Here is a 27,562-nt window from a genome sequence, read left to right as displayed (position 1 = left end):
ACAGATACAGTACTAGCAAAGTGAGACAATGAAATGCCCTGAAATTTAGTCATCTGAAATGCAAATATGTGCAGTTATTTATTATTACTTGACAGTGATTTATAAACCATGAGTATCATACTCAGTTCCTTAACTGAGTGATAATGTAATGATTATTAAACTTTTCTTTAGACATGGTTTTCCTGGTTATTCAGCATTATTGCCTAGTACTTTTTAAAAATCATAGAATCATAGAACTATTCTATGATTCTATGATTTTTAAAAAGTACTAGGCAATAATGCTGAATAACCAGGAAAACCATGTCTAAAGAAAAGTTTAATAATCATTACATTATCACTCAGTTAAGGAACTGAGTATGATACTCATGGTTTATAAATCACTGTCAAGTAATAATAAATAACTGCACACCTACAGTTTGTTGCTTAAAGAAAATGTGCCAACTAATGAAGAAAAGTACCTCTTGTTTATAAAGCTGTTGACAGGGCTACTCTGCTACTTATATATGTTTTCAGAATGCCCTGAACTTGCTTTAGGGGAAGTAAAAACAGTCTATCTTGACTCTCTTAAAAGAGATAAACATTCATTTTGTGTATAGTATGTGTCCTGTTTTATCAATGAATTACTCATTAAAATGGTCAAGTCAGCTTCTCTGCTTCAGAGGAAGGCAACTACAAACCTGCTCTGAAAAAAATCTTGGCAAGGAACTCCTGTGATAGGGTTGTGATAAATCAGAAATGACTTGAAAGCACACAGCAACACCAGCAAGGTATGTTCAACACAAAGAGTTGCATTTCTTCCAAGAAATGGCACTCTAAGCAACTTTAAAAAGTAAGGTCACATAAAATCATGTAGAGTTAAAACATTCAAAACATATTAAATGGCACATCAATAAAAAGGAGCTTCAGCACTCTAACAATCACAGTATCCAACAATCTACCTTGAATGGTGAAGCTATATCTGAATAAGAAGTGACAGCTGGTGGAAAGATTAACACAATCTGCTTTGTTCTTCTAACTACCCTGTTTCCCCTAAAATAAGACATCCCCAGAAAATAAGACCTAGTAGAGGTTTTGCTGAATTGCTCAATATAAGGCCTCCCCCGAAAGTAAGACCTGGCAAAGTTTTTGTTTGGAAGAATGCCCGCCGAACAGAACACCAGAGCATGCAGGATCGGTAAATGTACGTACCATAGAGTGTTGTACATGGAAATAATGGTAGAAACAAGAAATTCTTGATAGGATTCACAGTTTGTTTGGTTATGCTGGTTTGTGATGACAACTATTGTACAGTATACAATAAATGTTCTTTCTTTTTTTTGTTCAACAATAAATGTGAATTTTTCTTCATGGAAAAATAAGACATCCCCTGAAAATAAGACCTAGAGCATCTTTGGGAACAAAAAGTAATATAAGACACGGTCTTATTTTCGGGGAAACACGGTAGAACTCCAAGATCCACAAACTAGAACCTGGAGCACTAAATACAGACTCACATTATTTGTAAATGACCAGCAAAATAGTCTAGTAAGACAATGCATAGTTTATGACACCATTGTGTTTGTTATGTTTCACACTGCATTGTTGATTACAATTAATTGGATTAGCCAGTATGAATTACCTCCCTGCATTGGTGGTGGGGGGAGACTGTGTTTCATACCTTGGCATTGTTGCATACCTTCTAACATTGAACAGGTGAAAATGGGGAGGCTTGTGGGGGCAGCAACATCAAAATGTCAGAATGACAAAAAGTATCAGAACCTCTTCACACTGGCTGCTGGAATTGTCATGCATCCTAGTGAATCCAGCAATTGCTGTCACTCCACGCCCACATCGTCTGGCTTACCAGCAGGGTCATCCCATGGGAGGGGAAGCATCGACCATCCGTCTTCCCTCCATTGATCCATGGCAACACTGGAAGAATTGGTGGCATGCTCCAGAGCACCGCCACAAGTAGTAATGTGTCATGTAATGGGAACCGATGGGCTCCATGCTGAAAGGGGTGGCGAAGTGGAGCATGCCGCCGATTCTTCCCCTGTCTGATGAGGTCATTGATGAAGATGAGAACCTACATTAGAAGTGGCTGCAGGAGTTTGCTTTTTCTTGAGTCTGCTGGGAAGAGCAAGATACCACTTTTCATCTCTCCTTCCTGCTATTGAGTTAATTGAATGAAAATTACTTTTGATTTTTGAACTTGAGGCAAACCTATACTGACCCAATAAATCAGGGCTGATCTCCTGTGACATATGCTGGATCTGACCCCAACTGGGTCACATTCCCCCAGGCACTGCAGAGGCAAGGAGGAAGTACCGATCACCCAGTGGTGCCAAATGTGGTTTGGCACTGCTGGATGGCCATCCTTATTGTCACCTCCCATCCTCTGTGTCTTGGCAGTCTCCTACTGCAGCATAGGCCTTAACTATTATCTTCAGTGGCCAGGGTGATGGGGCAAAGAGGGAGAGAAGAGGGGAAGAGGAGGAATCCCTCTCCTCTCTCTCCTTCCCAGATCCCTCTGTCACTCCAGCTGCCAACACTACAGATGGCAGTCAACAGGTAGGACATGTATAACAGCCAGAGACCACCGTAACAAGAAGGGTGGAAGGGGACAGTAACTGCCATCCCATTGTCCCAGGCTGTCCAAGGCTGTCCAAGGCCAGGAAAACCAGGATAGCCACGGGAATGGTTGCAACCAGTCTTGTTGTGGAACTGGCACCCCTGTTCAGATGTGGTCAAAGTGAGGTCATAGAATCCTCTGACTTTGATTAACATGGAGCAAAGTCATGTTACAGTTGCCTTGCCCACATTACCCTAGATCATGGTAACCATGACATTTGGTTACCATGGAGCTGGCTGCAATCTGGCCTAAGTGGTCAGTGTAGATGAGGCATTAGTTTGCAGAAATTAAAGTAGGCTGGAGACACTGGAAAAATATGGGTGGAGAGAGAAACTTAGGCATTTTAATAGCTGCGACACCAGATAATGAACTGGGACTGTGTCTGCCAGTTCAATACAATTTGAGGACATGGTGTTGTCATTATCAGACAACACCACTGCAGACATGAATAGAATTCTGTAGCATTTCCAATGTTTTTTGTTGTCATGGTTCTTTTTCTGTCCTAGAAAATGAGACAGTGGCAGTTCCACCAGAATAAAGTAATATATTGCATTCATTGTCAATTTAACCCTTTATAATAATCATTTCATGAACTAAATACTACTCTATTAATTTCATCAGGAGCAGAAAAGAATATATTAGTAATGATATAAAATAAAATTAAAAACCAGGACACTAAAAATGGGACTTTTTTCTACAAAGGTAATAATACAATATGCAAAAATTCACCAATCCTACACAGATACTTTCAAGAGGACTAAAAAAGATGTAGCACTCTAAACCAGGGGTCCCCAAACTTTTTAAACAGAGGGCCAGTTCACGATCCTTCGGACCATTGGAGGGCAGGACTATAGTTGGCCACCAAACAATAATAATTAATAATAATAACAACAATAATAATAAAAAGTGGGTTGGCAGAGACCCTTTGGGCCCCTTCTGCCTTTGTGCACCAAAAGCACAAGCACAGCACTCCTGACAGATGGCCACCCAGCCTCAATGTTAATAATAATAATAATAATAATAATAATAATAATAATAATAATAATAATAATGGGTTTTGGAACACAATACTCCTGACCTCACAATCATGTTAAAAAACAAAGTATGGACTGTCGATGTTGCAATCCCAGGTGACAAAAGGATTGAGGAGAAACAACTGGAAAAGCTGACACGATATGAGGATTTAAAGATCGAATTATAAAGACTCTGGCACAAGCCAGTCAAGGTGGTCCCAGTGGTGATCGGCACACTGGGTGCAGTGCCTGAAGACCTTGGCCTGCACTTAAACACAATCGGCGCTAACAAAATTACCATCTACCAGCTGCAGAAGGCCACCTTACTGGGATCTGCAATCATCATTCGCCGATACATCACACAGTCCTAGACACTTGGGAAGTGTCCGACGTATGATCCAATACAACAGCCAGCAGAGTGTCTGCTGTGGACTCATCTTGTGTTTCAAATAATAATAATAATAATAATAATAATAATAATAATAATAATAATAATAATAAGTTTTAAGAGAAGAAGAGACCCCTTGGGTCATTTAGCCCAACCCTCTTCTGCCCTTGTGCCATGGGGGCCGGATAAATGGTTTCGATGGGCCGCATCCGGCCCCCGGGCCTTAGTTTGGGGACCCCTGCTCTAAACCATCATCAAGTTTGCAGATGACACCAAACTGGGAGGAATAGCTAATACTCCAGAAGACAGGAGCAGAATCCAAAACGATCTTGACAGATTAGAGAGATGGGCCAAAACTAACAAAATGAAGTTCATAGGGACAAATGCAAGATACTCCACTGAAGCAGAAAAAAAAATGAAATGCAAAGATACAGAATGGGGGACACCTGGCTCGACAGAAGTACGTGTGAAAAAGATCTTGGAATCCTTGTGGACAACAAGTTAAACATGAGCCAACAAAGTGATGTGGCGGCAAAAAAAGCCAATGGGATTTTGGCCTGCATAAATAGGAGTATAATGTCTAGATCCAGGGAAATCATGCTACCCCTCTATTCTACCTTGGTCAGACCACAACTGGAACACTGTGTCCCATTCTGGGCACCGCAATTGAAGGGAGATGTTGACAAGCTGGAAAGTGTCCAGAGGAGGGCGACTAAAATGATCAAGGGTCTGGAGAACAAGCCCTATGAGGAGCGGCTTAAAGAGCTGGGCATGTTTAGCCTGCAGAAGAGAAGGCTGAGATGAGATATGATAGCCATGTATAAACATGTGAGGGGAAATCATAGGGAGGAGGGAGAACCATGGTTTCTTTTAGGTTCTCCTGAGATGGACTAAGCTCTTGCCTTTCACCATTTTAATCAGAAAAAAAGATGGTTCCTTTTTTAATATGAGTTAAGGTACAGTATTTACATAGATCTGTGTAGAAGTCAACCCAGGCTTTTTGGATTTTTTTTGACTAAAAATTTCAGACTCATGCATGACTATATGCAGAGTTCCCTATTTGCTTGTTGTTTGACTCCAAGTCATTTCTGATTTATGGTGACACTAAGACGAGCCTATGATGGGATTTCCTTGGCAGAATTTGTTAAGAGGGGTGTTGTCCTTGCCTTCCCCTCAGCTTAAGAGAGTGTGACTTGTCCAGGCAGCTTCCATAGCTGCGTCCAGGCATAATGGAGCAATTGTCCATAGACAATTGGGGATCTGAACCATGCTCTCCCAATGTCCTATTCTAGCACTCGAATCATTACGCAACATTGGCTATTCTTAATTTGTTTGTATGTGTGTAATAAAACATTGCATCTTATGTTTGAGATAGGGTGTTATATATATATTTATATGGTGTGTTCTAAAAAACTCTTTTAAAATAGCAGTTGTATTTCTATTATAATGTGCTGTTATAACAATTGCCTTCTCCTAAAAAAGAATAGATATTGGATAGCTGTTTAAATCTATATTTAAAGAAAATAAAACAAGCTTGTTAACAATAATTAAATTAAGTAGGTAATGAAGGAAGACTCAAAATGCACTCGAGGGCATTTTTCTGTGCAAAACCAGCATGAATTAACAACAACAAATGTTCTGCTTTTCTGCACCACTGGGACATTTGTAGAATTTGCTCTATTGGTTCTGAGGAAGAGCAATGATATATTTGAAGTGCAACCTGTGAACCCCTAGCTTTGGATTTGCCATGATAAAGTTATAAATTTTACTCTGGGAGCTGAAAAGTTTACTAGAGCCCATTTATTGATTATTTTAACACAATTCTAGATTGGCTTTCATTCTAGCCAATTCCAGGGAATCGTAAAGTTTGTTGCTGATTCGTTCAGTCACTTCCGACTTCTGACATCATGGCACTGACATAGAAACTGGTGGGGGCAGTTAGGTTTTTCAGTTGAGTGGAGAGGACTCTGCCCTACCTCCACAGCAGCTGGGGGATTCTCTGTGGGACCAATTCCAGGGCGGATCTGGTGTCCACCATACCGGGTTGGCTTCAGGCTTTGGGTCTATGTAGATCTGCCCATAGATGCAGAAAATCCTCTTCCCTTATTACAAATGTAACATACTTCAGCATTTCATTGTATTTGGGAGAGGAAACTCTTTAAATTGCACAGGAAAGAAGTGCTCCATTCTATTTTCCATAATATTTGAACTTTTTTTTTGTTTCCAGAGTAGGAAAGCTAATCATGTTCATGTCCTTAATTGACTGTGTTGATATAAAAGAGTGGATTCTACTTCTATTCAAGCATGGACACTATTTTAGAAACCAAAAAATTCTTTTTCTGTGAATAAAATGCTGTGGCTTTAAAAAATGACATGAAGTTGCAGCATAGATCTGGCATTACGCATTAGGAAAGTGGGGCGAAACTACTCAATTGGGTTATTTTTCCTTTGGTGATTTGCTCAGTCCACAATATGTAGAAACAGATGCAGAAAAGGATGTTTTTCTTTTCAACATTCTTTCAATCCAACAAGCATATTTTAAAAATGTATTAAAAGTCCTTATATCAATATTGAAATGTATGGATCAGTCACAAAGGTGGATAAGAAAGGAAGACAATAGAAATGGGGTTTTTAGGTATATACATTCCTGTTTGATAATAACAGAACTATTATTTACTGCCCCCTCAAAAAACGTTTTTGAAGCACTTGGTAATACATAGAAACCCAACCACAACCGAAATAAATAAATAAATAACTGCTTTTTAAAAAATGATAATAAATAAAAAGCTACCTTAATATGAGAATAGTGAGACTGTTGCATTTTTTTATATAAATGATAAATATTGTGGAGAGCAGACAGCTTTATATGGTCTCAAAGGTTTACTAAAAGATGCCTTCGGCAATTTAGCTAATGGATTTTATTAGGGAAAAAATGAGTGGAAATATCTTACTCTAGTGCAGGTTATGGGGGTTTTGCATAATGGAGCATATTTTGATTGCTTTGTGTAATTTGACTGTCCATTTCAGAAAGCAAAACAAATATGAAAATGTGTTAAGTAACAGAGTAATGGTATGTTATACATTCTTTTAAATGGAATACACTGGCCCTGTCTTTCTCAAATTGTGCTTAAAATGTTCCCAGATCTAAGGTAGAGTTTATACATTCAATATTCATTAGTTGGTTCAAATAAAAGTAATGCTTTGAGCGGTTTTTTTTGGGGGGGGGGTGTTTTTGATTTTATAAAAAGGCTTAAAAGAATTAGACTAGTTTCCAAAATATTTATACCCATATAATACCATACTACACTGCATAATCATCACCACCACATAATTGTTGCACCTTGTTTTTTGTCCCAACATTGGTTTTTAGCCTTATATCGCCTAATCATCACATGGGTAATTTCATGTCACTTAAAAACAGCAATGCATTCACTTTAGTTAGTGCAGAATGATGCAAGGTTTACCATATCATGTGACTTACCCCTATGGCAGCTTCACATGCCTCCCATTCCCTTGCACCTATGGCTCTTCATTGGGTTGAGTGAGAATACTGTAGTACTGCAGCAACACAAGGTGACTTTCAAATTCAACCTAATGAAGAGCCATAGGCTCAAAGGGAATGGGCAGGCAGGAGAAGCTGCAACATGGTAAGTCATGAGATACAGTAAACCTTGCATCTTCCTGTACTAGCTAAACTGTAAAGTTCCTCTGCCAATGACATTTTTCTTATTATGGGACAGATACAAAAACTAACATGTGGGCTACAAAAAGAAAGTGATTGTGTTTGTTGAACATAGAAACAGAGCATGGAAACAGAGCTATGGAAAGACAGTTTTAAGTGATATTTTTTAAAAGCTTCATATAATGGTCGAGTCTCTTTTTTGGCAAAAAAACAACAACCCTGGTATAAAATTTGCAATGATTATGGGATGAAATATAGTAATTCTTGTGCCTGTAATTCTGACTGTGCATAACTAACTAAATGTTATGCATAATAGCCTTGCTAAATGTTATGCAAAGCTGTGGTTGTCCTTGCCTATTTCCACAGCCCAGACAGTGCCATGTTGAAAGGAAAGCAAGGCAAAGCCTGGTACGACTAGTACCACCAATAATGCCCACAATGCAAACAACAACACAGCCATAGATTTGCTCCTCACTTTCTCTATGATTGATTTGCTTAAGTAAGTTTATTTGCTAATTTAAAAAATCACCCCTCCCTCAAATTTGTACTTTGCTGTTCCCAAGTCAATATCAAAATAATACTTTTTCTTAGGCCAGCCATAGTACATATATTAAAAAACCCCAAACTCTATCATTTCTGGTTGGCTTAATCAAGGTGTTTCCACAATATGATTTTTGGAATTTTTCTACTTGGACATGCAACAAGTGAAATAGAAGTCATGTAGAAGGGATAGAAGAATGAAAGCAGGAATAATTTCATTACACACAGTTTTCTCATCATAGTGATAATTGAAGAAACTCCACTGGGCAAATATATAGGAGCTTTTTCTGAATGTGGAACCCATGAGCTTCTCTGGCCTTTGCCCTCTCCTTTCATGACCTCAGATCACAACCAGCAGTTAAATATTTAGATGCTTCTTTTGTGTTTTTAAAACTGATTTTACCCCATTGGCTCCAGGTCCTTATTGACTCCTTGTTATTTCAAAATTCTATTTCACGGTGCCCTTGTTCCCATCACCATAAAGATACCCCTGTACATCAGTGGTTCTCAACCTGTGGGTCGCAGGTGTTTTGGCCTACAACTCCTAGAAATCTCAACCAGTTTCCTAGCTATTAAGATTTCTGGGAGTTGGAGGCCAAAACATCTGGGGACCCACAGGTTGAGAACCACTGCTCTATCTGCTATATAGACTAGCAGGCTGCCTACATGTATAGTGTTATCCTTATTCATGGAATCAATATCCACAATTTTTCTTACCTATTCTTTAAGAAAGATCCCCTCTGAAAGGTTTTGTGGGCCTCTGGGTCCTCCAGTGTGATTGTAAGTATGCTTCTGGACCAAGTATAGTAAAAATATAGAGTTGGCTATTATTAATGGTTTCAGGTGGATACAGGAGGTCTTGGAACATATCCTCTGCAGATACAGGGGCTGTATTGTATTACAAAAAACAGATATAGTGAAACAGTGCATCAACTCGACAAAATATGAGTTGTGTGTGGTACGCTAATGTATCATCCTTGTAATTTCTATATTTTCCTGCAACGTGAAGTTCATATTTTTGAATATATGCCAGAGAAAGCTAAGGAAGAATAAACCAGCATGGGATAATTTTAAGATAAGTCTGTTAATGATCAAGATTCCTTCCTAAACAAAACACCCATAAACATTATGTTTCATGACAGCTGCAAGCACAAGAAACTAAAATGGCAGTAGCCAATGCTATACTACATTGAACCATGTAATTTACATCTTAGAGAAATTAAACACAGCATAATGGCTTAGCTTCCAGGCAACAACACTATTAAATTTGCTGTAGCAGATTATGACATCATCTGAAACCCCAGGACACACATTTCAAGCCAGTTAATATGGTTTGTATTATGTAGTGCTGTTCTGTTGTTTTTCATTTATTTCACTATAGGAATTGTTATTTTTAATGGATACATATGACATTAGTAGCTGTGAAAACCACAATGATGTCATTGGTATGATGTATTTTAGATGGTGCATTACAAAGTGAATACTACAGCTCAAGAAAGTATTTACAATTCATATGGATTTTAATTGGTTTGGTGATTCTATTTTCTGCCATTTCTTTTCTCTGATCTCTCTTAATCTGTCTCTCTGTCAACCTCGAACTTCTTATCTCAGGAAATGACTACTGATTCTCACTCTTTTTTCTCATTCCATGTGGTTAATTTGCTTGCTTTTCAGCCTTTCCTTGTTCCAATTGTTTCTGTGGCATCTGCTCTGCCCTGTGCTCGAATTTTCTATGAATTTTGGATCTATTTATATAGGAGTCCTTTCCAGATCGTTTCTACTTCAGTTTTTTATTTAATAAAGTCCAACACAAGCACATTTGAATATATATTTAAATATACATTTTGGAATCTCTTTTCTCACAAAATGTGCATGCGGGGAATAAATGTACTAATTTCTAAATGTATTACATCATAAAAGAAGTAGATCCTTTTCTGGTATGTTCTTTAAGCCAAGAAACACTTTCCAAAGTTTGTAGATGTGTGAAATTTGAAGGATCATTGTGATCAATTCAATATAAATCTAGGAGAGGCATACTAAATCAATTTGCATCTAAATGTTCTAAGACCAAAGTGTCCCTAGTTCAGGATAGCATATCTTTCTCTTTATTCATTACAATATGATCTCTTTCGTGAAATCCTTCTCAAGACCTATGTGAAACAGCCATTTTCCCCAACCTCACTTCTGTCTAGGAGCCTGTCATCATCTTCTGCTCACCTAAAGTGTACAACTTGTGGTGGTGGTGAAATACAGATAGCCAGGATTAACATCAACACTCAAGCATTAGTAAATATTGGAAATTCAGCACATTTATATGGGAAGATGAGCAGTCTCTTTGGTAATATTTTAGGGTATTTGCTATATGCAATCACGGATATACAAAATAAGCAGTTTCCTTATGGTACAAACACAGACATTGCCTGGGAACATTGAGTTTATCACATTACATTGCATGTAGGCATCATACATCGATTACATTACCCTACATAGCAAATATGATGTTAAAATTTCGTAAGAATCTTTAACTCTTTCCACCAAGCTTCTTTATAGCTATCATGAGGAACATTACCATGTTAACTTAAATCCCAGAATGTACCCATTTGGAAATACTATCTCAACTGTTGAGGAACTATATATCTCTAAACAGGCATCCAAGAAGTTAACATTCACAGGCATTGTTAAATATGCTGCATCAGTTACATATCTATAAGCATCTTAATAGATATTCAATTCAATTATAATGTGACATATCTATTTTGCCTAGCCTGGATATTTTTCTTGAAGCAATACCTATCAGTATGCCTGTGCAGTTTATAGGGAACAGTTAAGTTTGGGGGCTATATTGAAGTTTTCCCTTCATATGGTGAAAGCTGGAAAAGCGCTCTTATTACTATCTCCTCTTGGCTTCTTGTATTGTCTTCCTAGTTCTTGCCAGCCTCCCTATCTGATCCAATCAAAGCAAAGGTGCTGACAATGCCCCATTTATGTTACCCAATTAAATCAGAGATCTGACAGCACTCCAGATTCCATAGCAATATTTTGATTTCTCTCTTTCTGTTTGATATTCAACTATATAAATTTTAGAACTACTCTTCATCATTGGCAGAAAATGAGGAACATTTCTTTTCCAGATGTTTTGGACTGCAACTCCCATAATTTCTCACTATTGGCTCTGCTGGTTGGGAATTCTGAAAGTTGAAGTCCCAAATGTTTGGAGGGTAGAAGTGTTCTCAGTCCTGCTGTAATTGTGATCTGTGTATCACTTGCAATGTCATCTCTTTTGTTCCTTACTGGGCTTCTACCATAATAACTATCCCATCCTTTGCTTACTTATTTATGTCATATACCAACTGCAGTGAGCTTGCTGGTTTACTTCAACCATTTCCCCTTTCTTCATTCCAATGAAATCCAATATCTTATTCCTTTATAAAATAAGGTATTCAGGAGATTGCTCAGGAGAAGAAATGATCCAGTTTGTTGATACATGTATTTGAGGCAAGGAAACTGTTCAAAGAAATTGCAGAATAGCTTCCATGACTTAAGCCAACGTCTCAAATCCTGATAGGAAAGAACTATTATCTGATGATGCAGAGCAACCCTGACAGACCCCGTCAGAATACAGCTGCATAATCCAAATCTGACACTGAATGATAAAATTGTAGCATGTTATTGCAAATCAGACTTTTGCCTATTAGGCAAAATGGATGTCAGGTATATTTGGTATAGAAAAATGTTCTGTTGCTGCTTCTTTCCATTCTTGTTTTCCTAGAGATCACAATAGTGCTTAACTTTGTTCAGGAAGGTCTGTTATTCCATCACACTTTTCATCCCCACTCTATCCCCAAAGATCCAGATAACATAATGGAGAACATTGCAGACCTGCTATAATAAATGAGGGTGGATCTATTCTATACTGTAGAACGAATGCAGTTTGACACCACTTTAATGGCCATACCTCTATGCTGTGAGGTCTTGGGATTTGTAAATTGCAACAACACTCTTAGAAAAAGAAGGCTAAAGTCCTTGTAAAACTACATCTACCACAATTCCATAACATTGAACCATGGCAGCTAAAGTACTGTTGAACTGCATTCACTTTTCAGTCGAAATACACCATACTTTTATTCTTTACCTGGAATGGGCAACCTATGGACCAGAAAGTCCATACTTTATTTTATTCCATCAGTTGGAGATAGCTCCAGTGTCCACCCCATTCCAAGTCTCTTATTGATTGTAGCACTTTAGTCATTTACCTCATCCCCTGTGTTTACAATACTTACTCTGGACACTTTGGCCCAGCTCATTTTTATAACTTTTACTCTGGTGTCTAAACTATGTTTAACTATACTATGGTCACCATTTTAATTTGTAACTATGTTAATGTGTATAATTTTGCACTTTTATTTTGATGCGTTTTATTCTGTTTATTGTAATTTCCTGGGCTTGCCCCAATGTAAGCCGCCCTGAGTCCCCTCGAGGAGATGGCAGCGGGGTACAAAAATTAAGTTGTTATTATAATTATGATTATTATTAAAGAAGGCCAGAAGCTGAAAAGCTTTGCCTTTAGGCAATATAGTTCCAGGATAATATGTTTAAATCTGAGGTTTACACTCTTCTGTGTTACTCTCTTTTTCCTTTCCCCCTTTTTCTTTTTAATGTCAACAGTATGTACTTGTCTTTACAGCATCAATTAAATATTTGTGACATTAAAAAACTATGCTCTGTGTGTGAGGAAAAAAGAGAGTGTGCGTGTGTCCCATCACGACGCAAATGTTCTCGCATCCTACTGCTGCCAATAAAACCGGTATTATATATATTTACTGAACTGCCTCTGGTGTGATTGCTTCCCCCTGTCCCCATCTAGCTTTACAGGAAAAGAGAAAATTAAATGCAATGTAATGTTTGAGTGCACAGAAGAACAAAGAGTGCCCCTGTAGCCTCTCACATAAACAGAGGGGAATTCAATGAAAATGTGATTAGCTGCAGGAAGGTGAGAGGAATGCAACCAGAAGGTGATGGGCTGGCAGCCTGATGCTTGATATCATTACCCACAAAAGGGACGGTTTAATGTACTCCTGCAATTATGAAAACCAAACAAATGCTGAATAGATGAACGTGACGACCTGTAAGCTTGGCTCAGAAGAACTGATGTGAGAATACAATGCCTTCCCTTCCCCCCTTCCCTCTAGTCCCTTCAAGCAACATGCCACATGACTGAACTGCTTGGCTAATTCTCTGATTTCTCTCTCCCCCCCCTCCTTTATCCCATTTATTCTTTAATAGCTAACGGTTCTGAAGCTGATGTCTGCAAAAGCGAGTTAGTTGATTAATAGGTATTTTATACATCTGGTATTTTCTCATAAAAGACTGGTAAACTTATTTCAATTATCATACCACCAACAAGGATGCAATCTGTTCACAATGGCTGTTTACGAATGGCTGCTTTGGGTAATGGCTGTTTTCTTAGCACGGGAAATGAAATATAATATTATTAAACAGAGATATGCAGAACAATATGTCAACTTATCCGTCTTCCTGATGTTTATGGGCTTTATTTTTTTACAATGTTTATTTTATTTTATGGGACCAAACGGTAAAGTGTCTCCTACTTGCAAAGACCTCATTTCTTTTATTTTTCCTTTAATGTCCTTGAATATTAGCTTCTACAAATTTGCAAGCAATCAGTGAAAGAAACCTGTGGTAGGTACTTATTAATTCAGTTCAGATAAACGTGTTAGAATGAGAGAGATAATGAAGCAAGATGTTTATCTTTGAAGGAGGAGGCAGTATGTTCTTTTGGCCAGAAGGCTAAGACGTTTCCTATTTTAACCCACCACCTGCAAAAATGTGGCAAACTAATTCTTTAAGAAATGTTGTGAAAATCATATCCTTGCTTCTTTATGAATGACCTTAGGAGGGATGGTATTAGGAGAAACTGGAGAAGACGTTGCCAATAAATTAATATAACTGCAATTATAGAGGACATTGGATAAAATAAATGTAACCACTTTTCCCCAACAGGAAACATGAGTGCTGACATGTTTTGACCCCAAATAAAATTATTGAAAAAAATATAGGGATTATCAGAAAATGGGAACAATTTGAAATTTTTTAAAAGAAAGAAACAAAAAATCCCAGATCTACCCCATGGTCAAACAGACATATAAAGAATGGTCACATTGGTAAGTGTGCATTAGAAAAAGAAGATCAGAACATCAAGTAGAGTGAAATGGACCCATGGAACTTCATTCAGAAGATGTATAATCTAAAACATTTTGCTGTAAACCCCAGTAACTCCAATAGTTCCCTCAAAAAGGAAAGATAGGCTGAGTGTATATCCATTTAAAAGTGAAAGAGACCCATCCAAGATAAGCTGTTGCTTTCTACAAGCTTAGGGGGATGAAGGAGGAACAGCAAAGTAATTTATTCTACCCAGAATTACGAATTTGTTACTATAAAGCAGTGATTCCCAAAGTGGGTGCTACCGCCCCCTGTTGGGCACTCCAGGTATTCAGGGGGGTGATGATGGCATCTATTAGGACATGGGGCGGGGCCAGGGGAGGGGCGGGGCCTCTTCCCAAGTGCTGGAGACAGGGCTGAGCCCCTGAGGCGCCTGTTAGGACAAAGGGGGCGGAGCCAGAGGAGTGGGCATGGCTTCTTCCCAAGAGCCCGAGACAGGGCTGAGCCCCTGAGGTGCTTGTTGGGACACAGAGGGCAGAGCCTGGGAAGGGGGCAGGGCCTCCTTGCAAGAGCCTGAGACAGGGCTGAGTCTGTATACCTCTCCTGAGAGGCCTTTTAGGACTAAAGTGCAGGGCTAGGACTGGGGGCTGGGTCTCTTCCCAAGAGCCTCTGTATACCTCCCCTGAGGCGCTTGTTAGAACACGGGGGCAGGGTATAGAGGCCCCTCCCCCTCCTCTAGCCTCGCCCCCTGTGTCCTGGCAGGTGCTGCAGGACAGGTATAGAAGCTCAGCCCTGCCTCAGAGCTTGTAACTCTGCCCATCCCAGTCCTGGCCATTCACTGGTGGCCCTGCCCACCTCCCCCTCCCCCTCCCAGCTCTACATCTTGGACTAGGGGAGAGGCTCAGCCCCGCCCTCTTAAGCAGGAGCCACACCCACCCCTCTAAGCCATGTCCCCTTTTCAGGGGCGCTGTTGTATCCCAGCCACAGGCTGGCCAGATTCTAGATGAAGATGGAGGGGATTCTGGGGATTCTGGATTTGGGATTCAAGATCAGCAGTCTGAGGCAGAAGCTAGCTCAGACATGCAATTGCGGGATGAGCTGCTGTTCCCAGGAGAAACAGATAACGGTCAAGCTGACATGAGAAATATTGAGGGAGAGACTTCAGCCTTGGAAAATAATGAGGATGACGGTTTAGCTTCTGACCAGCAGGTGCAAGATAACGAGGACTTATCTAGAGAGGACCGTTTGTCTTGGATGGGTTCCCAGGTCCGTAGAAGTGAGCGTTTGGCGCGCAAACGTGAATCTATTTGTGGGAAGAGGAATACATTCCTAAGTTGTTATTAAAGCATGCTTTCACAGACTATTCTTTGTCAGTGCAATTTCATCTCTTCATCTGTGTGGAAGTTCTACCTAGCCAGCGTTCTTGGATTCTTGGGCCTTGTTCTATGGACCCTTTGCCTTGTGGATTATCTTGGATTCTTGGACCTTGTTCTTGGACTCTATGGATTAATTCTTCACCTTGTGGATTATCTTGGATTCTTGGATCTTGTGCTTTGGACTCTATGGACTAATTCTTTGCCTCATGGATTATTGTTCCTGCTATGCTCTTTGAACCCATGGACCTAGCCTTTTGGATTAAATAGTCATTTATGTACTTCGTGAATCTCTTGGACCTATTGACTCTTTCACTACAACTTTGAACTACCTTTTGATTGCTTGCTTGATATATATTCTGCTTTGCTTAATAAAAACTTCAAAAGACTATCTGTGTGTCTGACTGGGTATCTATAGCAAGGTGAACTTAGCCAGAGGTGCGACAGGCGCTGAGTAATATTTTTTCTGGAAAGGGGGCGGTAGGTCAAATATGTTTGGGAACCACTGCTATAAAGCAACAGCTGTCAGACTGTTAGAAGTACTGAGTGTTATTCCAAGCATTTAGTTATTGCTGCTGCTGCTTCTGTGATCCCTTCAAGTTGTTCCAACTTAAGACAACTCTAAGGCATGCTTATCAGAGAGCTTCCTTGGCAAGATTGTTCTGAGAAGTTTTGTCATTGCCTCCTCTGATGCCAAGGGAATGTGACTTTCACAAGGTCACATAGTGTGTTTTTATGGGCAAATTTAATTTGAACCCTGGTCTGTAGAGATGTAGTCTAGTGCTCAAACCATTATGACACAATGACTCCATTGGCCACCATGACACATTTATGAATGTAAAGAAACAATGTGTTTTTTTAAAAAAATAAGAAAACAACAGACTGACTGATATGTACCTGTTAGGTTACACAATAGTAATGACAGTTTAACTTTCAGACTGTGGGAGAGGAGGAATAATAGGTTTTTCAAAGATATTATTCAGGCTGTTCTGTTCAAATATTAGTTGCATAAGAATCTTCTGAATGAGTATAAAAGAGTGGAACCACATCTTCTGAAACTAATGTCACACCTTGGATTGGTTCTGTTCCCAACACTCTCACATTCAGCAAAAGTATTGGAATTGCTCATCCCCAGGTATTCTACAAGACCAGTCTCTGACATTGACACATAGAGTCTATATCAGGCATGGGCAAACTTTGGCTCTCCAGGTGTTTTGGACTTCAAGTCCCATAATTCCTAACAGCCGGTAGGATTGCTCATCCCCAGGTATTCTACAAGACCAGTCTCTTGCATAATCCAAATCTGACACTGGGGTCTAAAAAACCTAGAGGGCTGAAGTTTGCCCATGCCTGGTTTATATGATTGGGGTATCCTTATCCTACATGAGCTGTGTAAGCTGATCTTCATAAATAAGCTTTGATTTGCAGACATATGTATACTCCATTTGTAAATGTCAGAGATTGCCTTAGTTCAACATAAAATGGAAAACGGTGGCTCTAGAGGGTGCCATCTACTTTTCCTTATGATATGGAACTCTTTTACATATTTAGCAGATAAGGGTCACTAACACGAATCTTGTAATTAACTCTATGACTGTCAGTAGTTGAAGATAACAAAGACTGGAATCTTGTTGATTGAATCACTTGATATCAAGGTAGGTCACTTTTGTGACTAGAGAATAGCAGTGTCATGGGGATAACAGAAAACACTGTCCTCAGCAAGAGATAAAGCTTCCTTCCAACTCCCAAACAGACGAGGAGATAGCAGGATAGCTTTATTCCCAAAAGGGATGGCTCTCACAGCACTCATAGGACCTTATCCTATGTTGCTTTGTTGTTGTTTCAACTGCTGCCTCCAATAAAGTAATATCAGGAAGGGCATACATATTTCAGTTTAAAACAATTCGGCTATTACATTGGAAAAGGGAGGGCAGGTAGAGCATGAACATTTCTCGGGCTCTATGAGTACATATGCTGGAACAGGCTAAGACTAGAAAAGTTTCTTATCTTCCCATTGTTTGCTATATAGTTACTGGATATACAGATTTGGTGTTGGCAGTGCTTTCATATTATATAGCACAGTGGAGGAAACTGGGATGGGGAAGAGTGGGATAAAAGATCCTGTTGGTATCTCTTTGTACTTCTGAAATGCATCCAACCATCCATCCCACTCCTGCCGTGGAAGATGCTTGAACAAGACTTACACACTGTATATGTAGAAGAGCATTCCAGTGTGTTTGTGTAGAGAAATGAAGGAGGAAGCGAGAGAAAGATAAAGGGAGGTACACTGTTATATTTGGTTGAAAGTACCATTTGTACATAAATAATAGAATAACTAACCTAGAACCAGGTCTTCGTACAACATAGTCTTCTCTTGGGATTCTGGGAGTTATAGACCAAAACAGTTACCTTTCCAAACTCGAGATCTTAATTTTTTTGTTACTTAAATTGAGAGGGACATTTATGACATAATCGCAAAAAGTTATCATACCAAATCTATTACTTGATACTTTTACACTTACTTTCATAGGTCTGGGATATGACCTTGTTTTCACTCATTTCCTTATATATCTAATATTCTATAAAGCTAAAGAATAATCTGGCCAAGGCTATTGATACAAAATGTCCTTTGTGCCCTTTATTTTAGAGTTTCCACCCAAGGCAGTGTATCTAATTCAGAGAAAAACGGAAATGAAAATATTCTTAATGTTACAAATATATTAAAAATGAAAAGGGAAGGGAAGGAAATAAACAGAAGTCATATATTTCAGTTTAAAACTAGAAACCTGAAAATATAGTGAAGTGGGCTATATTTAATTTAAACATCTTTAAAAATTAAAGAGTATTTAGCGCACTGAAAATCTAGCCTATATACCTTCCAAAAAGAAGGTAAATGTTTAATTTTAGAGTGGAGAAAGCACTGGGTTTCTGGAAACAGAAACCTCACTATTACTGAGGAAAGTCTCTTCATATCTCACCAAGATTCAAGGAATGGGGAGATTTTTTTTCCTTGCTGAATTAGCATAAGCCAAAAGTCCAGGAAATTATTTCTTAAATTAGTTACAATTATAATTCTAAGATACAAGAAAATTTGTACTTCTTAACTCTGAACTGATGCTGTTTAAATTTATATCACTGTGAGGTCTAACTTGAGCCTGGACTTAAAACTGGATGAAAACTCCACAGAAAAAAATCCCAGGATTGCTGCTGACATATAGGACCTTATCTCATAAGTGTGTGTGTGTGTGTGTGGGGGGGGGGGGGGGTATCATCATGTAATCATGGCATTGAGTCTTGTAACATTGCAAATCACTATGTTCTGTAATTCATTGCTTATCACATGTTAACTGAATTTGCTGGTTTCTCCATTACGAACCGTTTTCATCCTTATGCCACAAATGAGAGAATTCTTCACCCACTTTGACAAACCACAGTTGCTTGCTTCACCCCTTAGTAGCAAGTTCCTTTAAGGGCTAAACGATAGAACGTCTTATTATGGGATACAGGCTGAATTATCCTGAAGGCACCAGATCTCACTGGATTATGGAAGCTAAGCAGGGTCAATCCTGGTTAATATTTGGATGGAGGATCACCAATGAATACCTGGTTTGTAGGCTATGTTTCAGAAGAAGAAACTGGTAAAGCTACATCCGAGAATTCCTTGCCTAGAAAATTCATGGGATCACTTTGAGTCATGGGATTTGAAGATACACACACACACATATTTCTTTTCTTAGGGTTTTAAATTTTTTTAAATTTCAGGACCAGTTGTGTTGTCTACTTAACTAGTCAACAACAAAGTTTGTTCAGCTACAATCTTTATTATTGACTAAGCACCCACCCACCAAATGTACTTTACTCATGATTTATGATCCATAAATCAATGTATAACTTCTTCCAGAACTTTCACTTTCTCAGTGGGATGAAAGGCAAGGAAGAAATAGAGTTGAATCTCCTCAGCATACTTTTTGTTACCCAAATTCAAATCTTCAGATGACTCCACTCAGTAGTTTCACGTAGATTTTAAAATGTAGCAAAGAGGGGCTAAACCACTCTGCCCTGGCTCCACTGCATAATTTAAATCTGGTCAAATATCTTTCTCTAGAGTCAACCATTTTGGTATGAATGGAACAACTCAAAAGCACAGTGCCTATTTTCAGAAAGCTGACTACACAAGTTGCCACCCAACCCTCGAAATAAAGAGACCACACTACATGTGTTAAACTATGGGCAACTTTTATTCAATGTTACCTGATTAACTTTGTAACTGTGGATCAGTGGTTCTCAACCTGTGGGTCCCCAGATGTTTTGGCCTTCAACTCCCAGAAATCCTGACAGCTGGTAAACTGGCTGGGATTTCTGGGAGTTGTAGGTCAAAACACCTGAGGACTCACAGGTTGAGAACCACTGCTGTAGATAGTTATAAAGGGTGGCATGAACCTGGTGTGGATAAAGCAAAGGTAGCAGCCCCCCCTGGCCTACTTCTCGGCTCATTTGGGTGAACCACCTGGGTCCCCAGCTGAACTAACCTGGGCGACCACTAAGGGAAATGTGACAGAGAATTCTGTTCCAAGCATTAATTGAGGCCAGACTCTATCTGATCCTAGGCTATTTCCATTCACCCTCACCTCGGTTATTTGAACGACAGGTGACGTTTTTCATTCTTGGCCTACACCCAAAGAGGGGTGCCTTGGGTGTACACGAAAATATAAAATCCCTTGCTGTATTCTGTTATATCCTATTTACAACCATGCCATCCCAATTTGCTCTCTATTAACAGTATAGGGTAGGCAAAAAAAACAAAAACAACAACCCCTAGAACATAAGGGGGGGGATCCTACCCGACCTCCAAAGGCAACCAATTAAGTATACTGTTAATGGGCAGGTGGATGGGTCAGCTTCAAGATCTGGAATGAGCTTGAGGGTACAAACTGATAACCAAGTAGTATCATCCCCCAGAAAGTAGCTCCGGCTAGAGCTAATTTCTTTGGTCTCCTCTTTGGTGGAGGAGGCACAGTACTGCATAAGGGGAGGGAAGCCAATTATATGTTATTTAGGTATTATTTCTCCATTTGTATGTTTGCTTGGCTAGAGGTTTCATATTATGTGCCCTAGGTTCTAGTTTAATACTGCTTTGCATTTATTGGTATAGTTAGAAGAAGAAGAAAAGAAAGAAGGAAAGAAATTCATTATATGCTATAATATAAGGGGGAACATACCAATTAAATTATTAAAAATGAAGTTGCCAATAGTAATTACAAAGATGGTTGCCATGCAACTGGAAAGATTCATATGAACACATCACACAAATAGATTTGTTAACTGTGCTGATATTTTGCCTTGACCTTTTTCAGTTATACACCTGACCAGATAGCCTGCAAATGTGTCTGCCAAAATGATAACAGTAAAGGTATTCGGTGGAAGAAAAAAAATGCACAAAGAGAGAAAATATGGATTTGTTATGTGATTAGAAATAATGATTTTTATTATATTCAAAAGGTTAGGGATAAAGAGTTCATGCTCTAAAAAATAAAGAATTCATTGGTATGGAGATTGTTTTGTCAGTGAAGATTATATCCATTGTAAATAAAAGGGCTTGAGCCTATGAACCCTCTATAACCTCTCTGTAAGGATTTGCCAAGGCACTCTGTAAAGTAATATACTGACTTTTAAAGTTAGATCAAACCATACTTTTTCCAGAACCATAGGAGTCAGTTCAAATATCTGCGGGTTCTCACTGGATGACTTATATCTCAATAGAAGATGTAAACTGTTAAAAAAACAGGGATATTTGAAAGTTTAGGTACAGCCTTGAAAATGACAAGTGAAATGGGTTAAAAACACATGGGGATTTTTAGGCTGAAACACACCATTGAAAGAACAACTTTTTTGAATTTCATGCCAGTGACCAGTCAACCACTTTGGGATAGCGAGACTAACATGTGGGTGCATATTCTATGGAGTGAGAATGGCACAACCATCGCTCCTCTTCCATAATCCACCAGCAATTTAGTATCTATCTCTAGTAAATGGAATAAGTCCCTACACCATGCTGTAGTTGGAAGCAATGGGCATGCAAAAACAAGCAAGCAAGAAAGGAAGAAATAAGGAGGAAATTACTGGTTGGGATGGAGCCCCGGTGGTGCAATGGGTTAAATTCTTGCGCCAGCAGGACTGCTGACTGACAGGTCGGCAGTTCGAATCTGGGTAGAGTGGGTGAGCTCTAGCTGTCAATTCCCCATGTGGGGACATAAGAGAAGCCACTCACAAGGATGGTTAAACAGCAGTCTTTCGGGCATCCCCTGGTAAATGTCCTTGCAGACAGCCAATTCTCTCACATCAGAAGCGACTTGCAGTTTCTCAAGTCGCTCCTGACATGAAAAATCAATCAATCAAACAAAACAAAAAACAAAAACAGAACTGGTTGGCATTTATCTTAAGTTATTGCTAAGAAACGCAAAACAACAAGATAGCCATCCTACCTATGGCATGGCTATTGAAAAAGATATGGATACAAATATATTTTTAATTAGCAACTTATTGGCTGATTGAAAAATGCTGCTTGATGCTTAGTAATAAAATGTGCCTTTATCTGAGGGTTTCAGTTGAAATATCTTGTATTAGGAAGGTGGAATCTCCTGACTTTCACTTTTTAAGATCTATTTATTTATTTACTGCATATTTAGCCTGCTTTATCTCAACCCTGAAGGGAATTCTGAGAGACAGTAGTCTATCCCTTAAACTACTGTTTACAAACAAAATAGTCTATAATAAGAAGATAGAATAATAGGTTTATAAACCTCACATATGAATATATATAAACCATATCAAAAACATGAGAGAGAAAGACAAATTGGAAATAGAATCTTTGCTTCACAAATGTCTGGGTTTCTAAAAATGCAGATGTACTATTCAGGTTAAAATTGTTACCTACTAAAACATAGTAGAAACTATTTTGGTGGCTCATTTATCTTGTCTAAAAGGAAACATCAGGACCAGAGTAGATTTTATTTGGTCTGGAAAAAGAGAAACTGATCTAATAGAAAGAGATATCCACATGCAAAGATTGTCGTGTCTAAACTTCCCTAAAAAAATGAGATTGACATCTATGAAAACAGATTTAAAAAAAAATAATAATGTAAAATTGGACTACTCCAGCTGACACAAACATGTAAGAAAATCATGCTGTTTGCTGATCTTGTCCTCATTTTAAAAAATTCAAACAACATTTATGCTACAACTGGGTTTCATTTACCACTGGGTTACTGTTTATATATTTATTTGTTCTTTGATTATAGGTTATAGTGCATCAGTGCATCATTGAACTGGAACTTTTCTACTATGGCACTGCAAGAGTTTTTTTAATCTCAGTGAAGAAAACGTGCCTTTCAAATCACAGGATAACCAGAGCAAACCACATCTCTGTGAGAAGATCAGATTTTCAAGTGAGAAACTAGATTCATCTGGACCCCTTTTCCTGATTTTGCTAATATTTTTGGCTGTCTTATCAGATTACAATTGAAATATGAAATACTGGTACTTGAGAATCTCCACATTTGGTATAATTCACCATGTAATTTGCCTAATTAGCCAACTTTATAATCTGGAAGTTCAGCTGCCTATCTTTGGTGAACTACATTATGCCAACCTGACCCACATTAAAAAAAACTTCGTTGTATCTCAAAACAATAGAAAAATAGCATATTATGACAAAATCAAAACAAAGTTTTTTTTCTGATAGCCCTTTACTAATTGTTTCAGACAATTTAAGACAGAATATATATACACATGCATCCAGCTCTCAGGAGCAGTTAGATGTGGTACTGTCTTCTTTGAATACTGTGAAGGCCCCTTCCATGGGTCACTTCAGTAGACCTTCTCTTGACCTTCTCTTGAATGCATAAAATTATCTGCTACCCAATAGTCACATACACTGGCAGATGCAGATATTTAACTAAGCAACATAGCTACTATATCTGAGGCATTCGTATAAATTATAATTGCTTTTTCAAACTGAGTTGTGAGAGTTTAAGGAGGGGGAAGATGGTAAATTTTCACTTATTTCCTCTGACATGGAAAGAAAGACTGGACTTGAACTTTCCAGTACTACTAACAAAGGCATATCTGCCACAAAGAAAATAGGGGGGAAAGATCATCTACAGTATTTAGAACAGTCATATTACATTTCATGAATACATTTTGCAAGACAATGCTTGTATGCTTTTACTGTTTCACTCTAATTAAGCATGTCATTTGTTTTTATTCTGTTGGAGTCTTACCTCAACCTTGTGAACCACAGCTCCTGTTGAGAAAGAGGAAAAGAAAAGAAAATTCTTTATATTCACTGGCAGCTCATAAAAGTCAAACATCTTGATCCTGATGCAATGCATAAAACAGTAAACAAGCAAACATTCTTCATCAGATGTACTGTATAAACTATGTTTAATTCAATCATTAAAGTGGAAATAACATAGTTTGGTATGCATCCAGGCATATCATATGGATAGGCCTCATGCACTGAGGGCTCGCCACAGGTCATAGAAATGTTCAGTTCTGTCTCTGTCTGTACACAAAGATATATACCACAATGTGCTCTATGGAAATGGGACATTTGAAGGCTTCTCACTTCTGATTGATCAAAGAACACAACACCAGATTCTGAAGGTAAGAATTAACCACAGCAATTGATGTGGCTCCTTTTTCACACTGCCCTCAGGTGGTAGCTAAATATATGAATACATCATTGAAATCCTTCATTTACTGCATTTCTGGGTCCAAATCTTATTGCTGATCTCAACTATAGCACACACACTGAATCAATACAACTTACCTAAATGTTGGCCTGATATATTCACAGTGATTAAATGGCTCTGTGCAAGCTGAGCACACAATTGACTTATTACCATAGAAATCTCAGACTGAACCTTTTACTTTTCCTCTGATACACACACACTCACCTCATAACTTTTTACAAAGAACCATAAATTGACAGAAGATTCTTTTTGCCAAGTGACACAGATAATTCATATCACCAAGTGACACAGACAATTCCTGAATGCGATTTTCTGCTTCTTGGCAGGGGGTTGGACTGGATGGCCCATGAGGTCTCTTCCAACTCTACTATTCTATGATTCTATGATTCTACCTAAAGTCATCATGACAAAGTTGGCTACCTAATAATTATTTCTAATAGTAAATAGCAATCAAAATCACTGTATGTCCCCAAATTTATTTATTTATTGACAGTTTTTATATTTCGGCCCATCTCACCCTGAAGGGGACTCAGGGTGGATCATAATGCATACATACACAGCAAACATTCAATGTCTTGTTTTAGATATACAAGACAGAAAGACAGATAAAAGTATTTCGGTATCTTCCAACTTCGGTTCCTGGAGGTTATGCTCGATTAAGGCCACAGGGGTGTGCTGTTGCTTCATTCACTATGATGCCAAGCCTTTTTGATCATAGTATTTCCTCCTTGTTCTTTGATCACTGACATTTTCATGGTGTCTTAAAATACCTCCCTGCTTTTTAAGCAGTGCCTAATTTCTCTATTCACAACTCAGCTGTTTTCAAACTGCTTAGGTGGACAGTAAGCTAGGGTTAACAGTCAGGCGCTCTATACGGCTTGGGCTTTGAACTTGCCACCTTCTGGTAGGCAGTAGTCTATTGCTGAAAATGATTGCTTTAATGTAATTTTATACTCTGTAGTTGAATATTAATCATCTAAGTACTAATGTGTTCAAAATTATAGTGATATTGAAGATTTGATTGTATTGATCAAAAGTACAGCTTTTGGTCTGAGCAGCTCAGAATAAGTCCTTACCACAACAGCAAAACCAGAAGAGGATGGTTTCCCTATTTAAAGCAGGCTATGAGTAGTTGTATGGCCTTGAAATTTAGTACTGCACATTTGCTGATGACAGTGAAGACAGGTAGCAAGACTGGGATCTATTCCCATTTCCAAATGATTCAAGAGCCTTGCGTGATTTTGTCTGTCTGTCTTTTGTCTCTGGACTTCTTCTATTATACAATGCTGTTTTTGTCTGTGATCTTCAGTCTCAAAGACATTTTTGACAATGGAATCATACTTGCTTCCACTCTGAGCCCTTACATGTTTTACTGAGGGTGAAGCAGGCCTCACCTTCAGTAAAACCACTTAAAAGTCACCCTCAGGTCTTATAATACAGAATCGAATTTGTCACATAATGATGATAGACACAGTTTTACAGACTGACTTAGTGTGATATCAGATGGTTGTCAGGTTCCACTTTTGTAATGGTTATGAATTATCTAGCCTGATATGACAAAGTTCTCTGAAACATCATATTCTCCCATATAAACTACTGTGGCCTCTAAGGATCGCATCACATGGAGGCAGAGAAGCTGGGGGACAACGAGGAAAATCATGGGACAGCATCACACTGCATTCCCTTATTGTTATGGGTCATGAGATCCCTTTCCATGATGTTTTCCCACTGTCTCCTGCTTTGCACCACATCCTCCCAGGATTTTTCTATGTGGAAGAAGGCTCTGGGCTCCATTTCTCTGTGCTGCTGGCACACTGCTGGCACAGAGCCCAATGGACCCCTGCCGGAAGTAGCCCTGCATAATATAATGGGCCCCGGGGGGCTCTGTGCCGGCAGCGTGCTGGCAGCATAGAGAATCAAGGAAAAGATGCTTCTCGGCATCAGCGGGATGAGATCATAAGACATGCAGACAAGGCCTTCCTTTGGAGAAAAAAACCAATGTTTATTTCACTTTAGACTCACTATAATTTTGAAATGACTTGAAGGCAATTTACATATCAAACTGTGCAAGGAAGAATATTTCCATTATTTTTTCCAGTAGAAGAATGGCTGTTGTTTACAGCCCTTTTCCCACATAAAACAGAAAATCAAATAGTGGACTGACCACCAAAAACGACCATATTAATGTTTGCATTGTACAGTCTGTAATCACACACCCTGAAAAAGAAACCGATAAGAAGCCATTTAATTCCTCACAAGTTACTTCTGGTTGTCACTATCTTTGCTATTACATGTCTGATTTCTGTATCATAGTGGTAGACAAGATTTCCCCTTCCTTTCACAAACATGAGGGTTAGAAAGATATTAAACATTGCAGGTGTCAGCTTCAACAGGGGGCTTTAAGATCATGCCTCTCAGTGGACTGTTCCATTCCTTCTGAAATGTGCAGAAGATTAGAGACCATCTGTGACATGACATCTGGAAATAGCGTACAGTACATCCTTTGGAAGTCAGCAGAGTTCATTCCAATTCTGCATGGATCTTCAGCTGAAGTCTGCTCTATAGTGAAAAAAAAGTTCTAATTCTTTGATAAAACTGTTTGGAATCCCTGACTTGGGGTCTGTGAAGAGAAAATAGTGTAGAGGTTTAAAATATAACCCTTGAGAATACCTGACATTTTAAATAAGAAAGAACTTTCCACGTGGCCTAACTCTTCTCAAATGCATGGAGAGGTGAATCCTAAGGATACTGCCATCAGCTGAAATAAATTTTACATTGTCTTTTATTGTGCCAGTGGGAACTATAAGGTGGTTGACAGATTGAGGAATAAGGGATGCTCTGAAAGGTGTTAAAATATGGTATAAAAATATCTTTACAGTGATTAGCATGAACAGTTAAGGTGCTTTAGACATGCTTAAAGATTTATAATGGAACACTATTTATTGGCTTTAACAATGGATTCATCAATTGGCTGACTTCAAACTCTTCACATGAATGAGTTCTAGAAAAGAGGGAAATGAAA

The 27,562-nt window shown here is 38.7% G+C and overlaps 1 protein-coding gene and 1 long non-coding RNA gene across 45 annotated transcripts in view; one reads left to right on the top strand and one right to left on the bottom strand.

The window, feature by feature from the left end:
• Positions 1–27,562, bottom strand: part of ptprd (protein tyrosine phosphatase receptor type D) — a 1,517,053-nt gene that overhangs the window by 694,586 nt on the left and 794,905 nt on the right. For all 44 annotated transcript variants that reach the window (XM_062974169.1, XM_062974170.1, XM_062974173.1 and 41 more), the window contains exon 8: positions 24,067–24,089. The gene's annotated coding sequence lies outside the window, so the exon portion shown is untranslated. The remainder of the gene's footprint in view (positions 1–24,066; positions 24,090–27,562) is intronic.
• The window catches only part of LOC134297148 (uncharacterized), a 192,072-nt gene that overhangs the window by 163,034 nt on the left and 1,476 nt on the right, over positions 1–27,562 (top strand). The gene's annotated exons all lie outside the window — the stretch shown is intronic.

This window comes from Anolis carolinensis, chromosome 2 (genome assembly GCF_035594765.1).
Source record: "Anolis carolinensis isolate JA03-04 chromosome 2, rAnoCar3.1.pri, whole genome shotgun sequence".
Classification (NCBI taxonomy): Eukaryota; Metazoa; Chordata; class Lepidosauria; order Squamata; family Dactyloidae; genus Anolis; species Anolis carolinensis.
Note: the sequence above shows the minus strand (reverse complement) of the source record. Positions and strands in the feature narration are given on the sequence as shown.